The sequence below is a fragment of the Parus major genome, chromosome 5 (assembly GCF_001522545.3).
Source record: "Parus major isolate Abel chromosome 5, Parus_major1.1, whole genome shotgun sequence".
NCBI classification, from domain to species: Eukaryota; Metazoa; Chordata; class Aves; order Passeriformes; family Paridae; genus Parus; species Parus major.
Genome location: NC_031774.1, coordinates 2,139,469 through 2,148,719, shown reverse-complemented (window position 1 = coordinate 2,148,719; position 9,251 = coordinate 2,139,469). Strand labels below are relative to the sequence as shown.

Here is a 9,251-nt window from a genome sequence, read left to right as displayed (position 1 = left end):
TTTTTAAAAAAAAACATTCATCAAGATGTCACAGAAATGAATTCTGACTGTGCTCATGAACACAAGGAATGAAAATACAGATTGGCTATTGAGAATGAACCAGCACAAAAAGGAGAGAGTGCAATTATTCCAAGGACAATGTATTGAGAAATTCAACTGGAGAAGGGAATTTGCTATGGACAACTCTGTGTGCATTAAATGAGAAATGTCTGGGCCAAGTATGACTGGAGAAAAAAAATGAAATCATCAGAAATTTTGAGTCTGAGCCAAGTACAACAGTAAATGAACAGAAATCTGTTTTTTAGTGATGCACTTAGTGCAACCTGGCAGCAATTGGCAATACAATTATAATCAACACAAGCACAATCATGAGGCACCATTATGACTTAGCTGGGGCTACAAGAAGCACATCTTGGTTCAAATGAACACATTTAAGGATAATTTGTATAATATTATGGTGCAGTAGTGAATAGTGGAATCTCCAGAATCCTTGTTTATGTTAGTCTTTGCAAGATAAAAACAAAGGAAGATAATAGATAGATATAAGAAAAACAATAAATATTTTGTTTATTTACATTATATATATATATAATAAATAAATAATGACAATAGATAAAAATGGGTTCAAAAGACAGATTGTAACTTCCTTATGTAGTGGCATAAGGATCAGGGATATTATTTCTATCCAGACCCTCATTCTGATTTTACAAAGGGTAGGAAATAATCAAATTACAGTTCTGAAGTCTTTGTACCACTGTATCTCCCATTGCTGGCTGAAAGACTTTTAGTGAATCACAAATCCAAACCTCAGATTTAATCAGTTTCAGAAAAATATGTATTCTGTAAAATGATTACAGAAATCCTTCACTATTTTTCTGATTACCTAGCATACTGTGCTATAATGAAAAATAAAATCATACAAACCCACAAAAATTTAGAATACAATATCTAAAAATGAAATGCACCTTACAAGAGCTATTTTTCATGATCAATTTAGCTTTTCACAGTAAAGACTTCCTACAAATATTTCTTAAGAGTTCAGCTTTCAGAATGCAGCCACATCTCATACTGATACTTGCTCCTTTTTATTTGATTTGGCTGAAAGTTTGCATTAGGTTCTTGCTGAAACCATTCATTTTAGGCTTTCAGTTGTGTGTTAGCCCCTCAATCTTATCTCTCCTACCTTGTTCTTCCTCAGTTTGCATTGTTTTTTGGTGAAGACCCTCCTTGCAGTGGAGCAGAAGCTGGGGTACACGAGATAACTTTGTGTATGGGTGGGTGTGTAGTTTGCTCACGAAGTACAAAACTAGACATTGCCCCTCACAGGATGCTCACAAGGCAAGCACATCCAATAGGAGACTGAGACAATGAGCTGCAATCATTTTCCACTAATTAAATTTGAACACTTTGAACACAAGAACTCTTTGGCATCAAAAGACATTGATGGCACAGCACTGATAGGGTGACTTTTATACTCACATGGCATCTGCTGCTGTCATATATTGTAACCCCAAAAATCTGCAAATGCTTGTCTTTACAACATTCCTCTGAGGCAGAAATATCCTGTCCAGTTGTTGTGAGGAAATTCACTCCACAGCAAAGCAAAGTGGATTTCTGCAGTCCTAAAGGAAGTTGTAAGAACACAAACTTAATCAGAACGCTTCTCTCTCATTAATATGGCAGTTCTCCATTCAGTTCCTGATGGTAGGGAGCCCAAAATGTGAAGTACAAGAGGAATATAGACAGCATTTGGACTTTAACCCAGTCATAATTTATTACTGTGAGGAGCAAAACAGGATTAGCAGTCCTCCTCAGCCTCTAATCTTGCAAAAGTAAGCTACTAAAGTCTGAATGCACTGAAATGTTTCTGTGAAAGACCAAACTGAGCTGTGAGGGCATTTACAGCTTAAATTAAACTTACAAATTCAGCCTCTGGGTGACTTTCAAAGACTGTAGATCCAGCCATTTTTGTGTATGTGCCCCATATGGGATAATGCAATGTAGTATAAACTATTTAAAGGACAATAGCCTCTTTTTTTTTTTCATTCTCCAAATCAAAAAACATGAAGAAACCACCTGGGGTAAAATGAGCACACTGCATTCATTTTCTCAGACCATTGCACTACTCAAACATTTATTAAACTCTGACGAAAAGCTGACTGACTTTCAAAATTACTCTCTCTGGTCCTGTAATCAATCCCTTACAGACAAGAAAGAGAGAAGAGAATCTGTATTAAAAACATGCAAAAGGTCATATTTTCTCTCTCCTTGTGTGAAGAGAGACCTGGAGGCTGGTGGTCTGAATCCCATTCCTCCATGTCATGAATCAGATATGGCAGGCAAGCAGATGGTGTGTGATTAGCCATTTTAATGCTCTCCTAACCTTGTTTAGTAATTAATTTGCCACTAATTGCAGACTGTAGGAATGCCATCGTTTATGATTCAAGTAGCGAATAATTTGTCAGGTTCAAACCTCAGTTTTAGCCATATTGTACCTTCTTCTTTGCATTGTATTCAGCAGTTGTAAAGCTTTTTATTCAAAACCCAAAACCAACAGACAGCATTCCTGTGGAAAACAAGTTTCCTGAGTTTTCAGAACACCCTGCCTGTCAGCCAAGTTGTCTATTTGTGTGTATTTTCATTTTTAGAACATAAAAGAAGCTCTTGTTTTATGATACAGCTCAAAAATTGCACTGGAAAAATTAAAGTGCTTACTATCTGTGTATTTTTTGTAGTAACACTAACAGCTTTTTCTGCACAGGGCAAGAAGAAGCCCACAGTGCAATTTCACCTCCCTAAAGGCTGCATTTGATGCAGTACAGGGTGGGATTTTTTTGGAAGTCTACAATATGCTGGGAATGAGCTTCACTTCCTGCTCTTTTTCTGAATTTGCACTGTAAAATCACAGGCTCATGTAGCAGTCCAAGCAAAATACACAAAAAAAGCAGCTTATCGTGATATGTGTTGCTACTGATGAGTGGCTAAGCATTTTTCTATATTCATTTGATTGTGTCTTGATCTTAATCTATCACAAAGTTACTACTCTGCTTACCATCAGTGACTAATGCTGCACAATCCAAGAGCAAGACTATTTTTAACCTGTTGTATCCAGGATTTTGCTGACATGAGTTCATCATGGTGAACGTTGTATAACATCAAGGACAGGTTTGCATTCTTGTTCAGAGGTAAAAATCTCAGGGGAACCAATGATTGTACAAATGTGTGTGTCATGGAGGAAATGCACATGTGCAACAACAATGCATCATCAGTCGTAATTTCTGCCATGGCAGCACAGAATCACACCTTGAGTGGAAGGAAAATGTTTTTGTCCAGGAGCAGCTGTAAAACAGCCTCAAACCAAAATTCACATGGCACCTTAGCAGCAATATTATTCTTCACTACATTAAGAGAAACAGAGAAACCTTTGGGTTCAGAGGGAACTTTCTCCTCATACAAAAGGGGCAGATACATTCAGAATAATCCAAAACACGATGTGTGTCCTAAGAGAGCAAAAATATGCTGAATTGTTCTTTAAGAAATGTTTCCATTTCTACATAAACACTTTGTGAACATTCCTGCTATGGGAAAACGTTCCCCTGTCCAATAAAGCTTTCTCATCACATATATATGTGCTTTTCCTGCTGTCTTGTGATAGTCCAGACACTTCTCACACAGCCCACTAGACACTATAAGTCACATGTAGGACTGGTTTTTATGATATATTTGTTCCTAGACTAATACCAGTGTCTGATAATACCAGTGGATTCCAGGCCCACTGCAATAGAGGTGAATTCAGATGATAGAACACATGTGAGCTTTAAACAAATGAGGAGTTTTCAGAATTGTTTGTGCAATAAGAACAATAAAAAAATAAAAAAATTTATTATACACAGCCATTTCCCAACCTACTTTGACTATCAGGCACTGGAAGTGAAATGAAAAATGATGGATCATGCCACAAAGGGCTCAAAAAGGCAATATAATTGCAAAAGCAATGCCAGGTGGATGGAACAGATCTGGAAGAGAAAAGGAACATACCAAACAACAATAAGAAAACAATTAATCAGAAAACATCAGAGTATACAAGCTGCCCAGTCATTAGCAGATTTTCCCTGTTAGCCTGAGAATTGTAAATTTTAATAAAGCTTAATATTAAATTAATTAAAATAAATAAATAAAAATAATTATATTTATAATTATATAATTATTATATATTATATTATTATATTATTATAATAATAAGTAATGAAATAAATATAAATAAATTTAATTAATTAAAATTAATATTAAATTTAGCTTAATAAAGCTAAAATAATTGTTTTAATTTATTTAAAAATATTAAATGTCATTTCTTTTCATCTGTTTAAGATTATGTAAAACCCTTCTAGAATGTTAAAAAAGGCAACAACAAGCCCTTCTTTTTGACAAGTCAGTTTGTAGCCACAGAAAATCCATATATTACAAATTAATTTGGGCAAATGTATAGTGGCTGCAGATGTGTATAACATTTGCTAAAGCTGATCTATTGAACTGAGTTGTACAAATCTGTATTTCTAATACCAAATTCTAAGTAAAGTTATTTTGTTAAAGTGTTGAATTCATTACATATTATTACAGTGAAGCTTAATTTATTTTCATAAATGTATCATGAAAGGACTGCAATTACCTGGTGTTCACAAGTTAATTTTATAGTATTTTCTATCTATAGATTAATTACTCCTTCCTCAATGTTAGACAATATGTTTTGGTAGTAGAGTACACATCATCACAAGATACAAAAGGAAGTAAGTGTTCAAGATATAGATTCCAATTCAAACTATACTCATTTTTTTTGTTTGTTTTTCTATGAGTGGAATACCAACTTAGGTTATTTTCAAGGTGAGATCATTTTGTATCTTCAGCAATTCAGTAAAGATAAAATCTGATTTATACATCATGTTAGGTTAGCACAAAGTCAAACACTGCAGAAAACACCAATTTCTGTTTATAGCCACAGCTTACTGTTGAGCTCTGGGCCTTTCTTCAGAAGCTTTGCAACACAAACTTGAGAAGTTTTTTAAAACATACTCCATATTTTGTGAAAAAAGGAAAATGTCTATATTGCCAATAAATGAAGAAGTGAACCTGTAAAGGCAAAGATAACAGCACAGTACACTCAGGAAAATGTGTGACCATTTCAATCAACCTGAAAACCATTAACAAAGTGAGGCTTTTTTTCCAAAGGATTAACTGAAACATTCCATTTGAACTCTCACACAAAGACAGAACTATTTGAGAACTATCCAGTAGAAATGGTCATACAAATTGGTAAATATGTCAAGATTTCTTTTAAGCAGTGGCAACACTGATAAGGCTTAAATTCAGTAAGTAGAAGCAGGAATCTAATTGGATTACCACACAACACATCAAAAATGGGCACAGGATTCAAGCTTTTGACTCTGTCTCCTGAGATGAACTGAAGTCTGATTAGTTTCCACAGTAAAGCCAATGTAAAAAAGATTAAAAATTTCAGTGGAGAGGTAGGTAAATCCTTAATAAAACCCAGGATTTAATCTTCTTTTTAAAATAGAAATTGTTTACTTATTACTTAAAAATTGCTTGCTTACCTTGCTTATACTGTCACATTACAAAGTGATGAATAAATCAAAGATGTCTCTCTCATGCTACCTGTTTCTCTACACCTTAATCCTTTCAGTTCAGCCTGTCAGATGTCACATATTCTTTAAGCTCACAAAACTACTTTTTGGCAGAGTTATGTTTTGATAGATGCTCAGAATGTGTGTGTGTACATATATATATATATATATATATTTATATATAAATATATCTCACGTGATTTTAGAGCTTTTTTTTTTTCCTGTCACAGTGGCTCAGCGTTTAAAAAAAACCCAAAAAATAACCAGGTTATAAGAAAATGCTACTAAGAATCAAGTATATTCACTCTGATATCCAATGAAGTTTTCTGGGGATACACAAATCCTTTTTGGCTTTTCTCTCTACAAAGATTCATGCATTTCAGTTTTACTGACATGAATCTGTGAGATGATTGAAATTCAAAATCATGGGGGGGTGTAATTGCAGGTATTTGCATTTATTCACACAAATAAGTTGTAAGAGAAGTGATTTCTCCCATAGTTAGGTACCTGTGAGCTAATCAGAGTTAAAAGATGACTTGTATATTATGAAATTTACCCCAAGAATAAATGTCAGCACAAGGCCTACATAGCTCTTAAACTCCACTACTGCCTATATAAGGATAATTTCTTATGTAAGGTAATACTATTTTTGTCCTATATTTTCATTTTACATGAAAGACAACCTAAGAGATGACTAAAGCAGCAACTGAAAAAATCATGTATTTTTAAAGATATAGGACTCCATAGCTTGGTTGTATATGATCTATAAACAACTGGTAAAGTCTAAAAATTATACTTAATTTAATTTACATTACCATAATTCCTAATCTGTCCTCAAAATACATTGAATTTTCAGGTTGTGTATGGAGTGATGAATTTTCAAGCTATGTTCTGTCAATCAAGCCTTTTTCCACTTCACTGGTAAAACATCCCTGGATTTCAGTAATAATACCTTTAAATTAGAAATCCTGTAATAAAAATAAATATTTCACATAGGTTTTGGGGGTGTCTGTTTATATTTAATTCAGTCATTTATAATCAAGCTTCTTCCTTTTGAACTCCAACCACATAACAACACATAACCCTGTCTGAGGTTTTTTTGTCCAGCCTATCACTGCTCACCCAGGGATTTGTTTATTTCTTTTTTATAACAAACCAGGCTAGCCAAATTGGGCTTCTTATTATGACCAAAATTATCTGTACAGCCCTAGACCAGCTGTGGCTGTGACATCCAAGCATTTTCAAATTCCATTTGTGCTGGATAGCAGTGATGTGGATTCAGAATTCCCAAGGACTTACAACTTTAATTATTCACTTAATTTACAATTCCTTTTCACTGATATATATGCAGTGACAGACAAAAAATTTGAATTTACAAAACTAGGAAATCTTGTAGCTCTTGGAAAGGAAAATCCTGCTTCTTCCCCCATAACTACTACAATTTGGCTCAGCAGCTACTGAATTGGCAAAATTTTTGATTTACTCTCCTGCTTACTTACTGGAACCTTTGAAATTACATAAAATGGTAGATTTTCTTTTTTTTTTTTGTGACATGTACCTCTTTTCCCACTTAAGTTTTGCAGCATTCTTTTCTTATACCTGGATTATTCAACACTATGTGGAACACAACATAATTGAAAAGTAATGCTCAGTAACAGCATAATAAATTCTCAGCTTACAGGTTCTTACCATTTATGAAAGCTTCCTCTGCCCTCCCTGTCTTATAATTTTTGTGGTAAACCAAAATGTGATAGTAAATATGTCTAATTTTTTTTCCATTTTGGCATTGGGCACATGCCTCTAAAGAATAAGACTTTAAATCTTCTAACATCAAGTAATGGTTTATCAATGAAAAATGACAATCAGAAGTAATGGAAAGGTTGCCTTCAGAGGAAAAGATGAAAAGGTATCATTTTTGAAGTAAATTTTTTAATCCTATATGTTCAAGTCATTAGGTTTCTTCTTTGGAATTCTTGTCCTTTTCAGAATCACACACCTGACAGAGGCTATCATAATTTATAAATATTAATAGTATATCCATTAAAAGAAAACCATCTAGGAAATATTCACAGAATCAAAGAATATGCTGAGATGGAAGGGTCAAATCAGGATCACTGAGTCCAGCTCCTGGCTCTGCACAGGACATCCCAAGAGTCACCATGAACCCAAAACCATTGGCCAAACACTTCTTGAGTTAGCAAGCTGTGACCACTTTATATGTTCAAATGGACTAAACACCAGTTAAAACATGCTAAAAGTTTCTATTCAAGTACTCCAATCAAAACTCTTCCTAAGCATTTTAAGGATGACCTACAGCTTGGAATGGGAATGGAAGTTACACAGACCACAGCATTTTTATGTTTGCTCATTCCTTGCTGTTGCTCACCACAACATTTTCTTTTCTAGATCCCTGAACTAAATGTGGGGGGTTTTAATAGAAACAGCTGAAAAGTTTATGATAAAATGTTTTTAGTTACTCCATGCTGTCTTTCAAGACCTCTTTTGATAGAAGTTTTGACTTTTAATCAACGTTAATCATGAAAGACTGTGAGTCAGATTAGACTCTAGAATCCTACACACACAGCCCGACCTCAAATATATTTGTTTGCATTCACATTTTACTAAGTTTTAGTGCTTTTAAACACTAAATTAAATGTTTACTTCAACAGAGTAAAGCTTGTATTTCGTACTCCTGATCTGAATAAGGGCACATACCAGTTTTCAATATTTGCATACAAGCTAGGCTTGTTTATAGTGATTAATTGGGAAATCTGTTGGAAGAGACTATTTTATCACATTCTTTTATTACCACATTTTTTAAGCAAGAAAGCCTTGGAAATCTTGGAAAATAATCTGAAACAACTGTTTCTTATCCAGCTGTAATTCTCCCTTACAAAGCAGCACATTTCCTATGGAATGACCTGCAATTGATGAAAAGTGAATCTGTTTCTTGGCATCCCACCAGGCTCCATCACAGGTATTTCTGACCCTGTGCAAATTGATGTAGCTATTTTAGCTCCAGACCAACAACATTGAGTCAGAGAGCTCTAGAACTGTGTGACTATGGAGCCAAATTCTCAATCTGCTGAGAGCAGATGCTTCCATAAAATTCCCAATGCCTGGCAACATTAGAACTCATGGCCAAAAAAACTGGAGCAAGAGGATGCAATGCAGAAAGCAATAGCAAATAGAATGCATTTAATCTCTTCTTCCAGAGAATAAGTACCAGAAAAAATAGCCTTTGATGCTGAGAGCCCCGCAAAAATAATCCACACTGAGTGTTGGAGAGTTATATGGGTCATGTCTAATCATTTCTTCTTGCTAGTACTGTAAAAAAAATAAAAAAAGTGTCTCACACTGTGTGAAATCATGGTCTAAAGCTTCACAAGTGGCACAGATGATATACAATCAGCAGACTATTAAACAATGCAAAATAAGAAATCAGGTTGTGCTGTAATGGATCCCAGATCCAGCAGACACTTTAGACACAATTTCTTTAACTGTGGGAGGCTGTGTAACCATGAGAATAGGCTGCTTTTCAGATACAACGTTTCTCATTTTATTCACAGAGGTAGAAAAATCCATCTCTATCCAACTGCTGGGAACAAAAATTCA

At 34.5% G+C, this 9,251-nt stretch overlaps 1 long non-coding RNA gene across 1 annotated transcript; it reads right to left on the bottom strand.

Annotated features, from left to right (window-relative positions):
* Positions 1–623: 623 nt before the first annotated feature.
* On the bottom strand, positions 624–5,695 carry LOC107206301. The gene is made up of 3 exons (XR_004497947.1): positions 5,002–5,695; positions 3,910–4,016; positions 624–1,622 (listed from the first exon to the last, which is right to left on the bottom strand). It is a non-coding gene; the product is annotated as an uncharacterized LOC107206301 (long non-coding RNA).
* Positions 5,696–9,251: the final 3,556 nt, after the last annotated feature.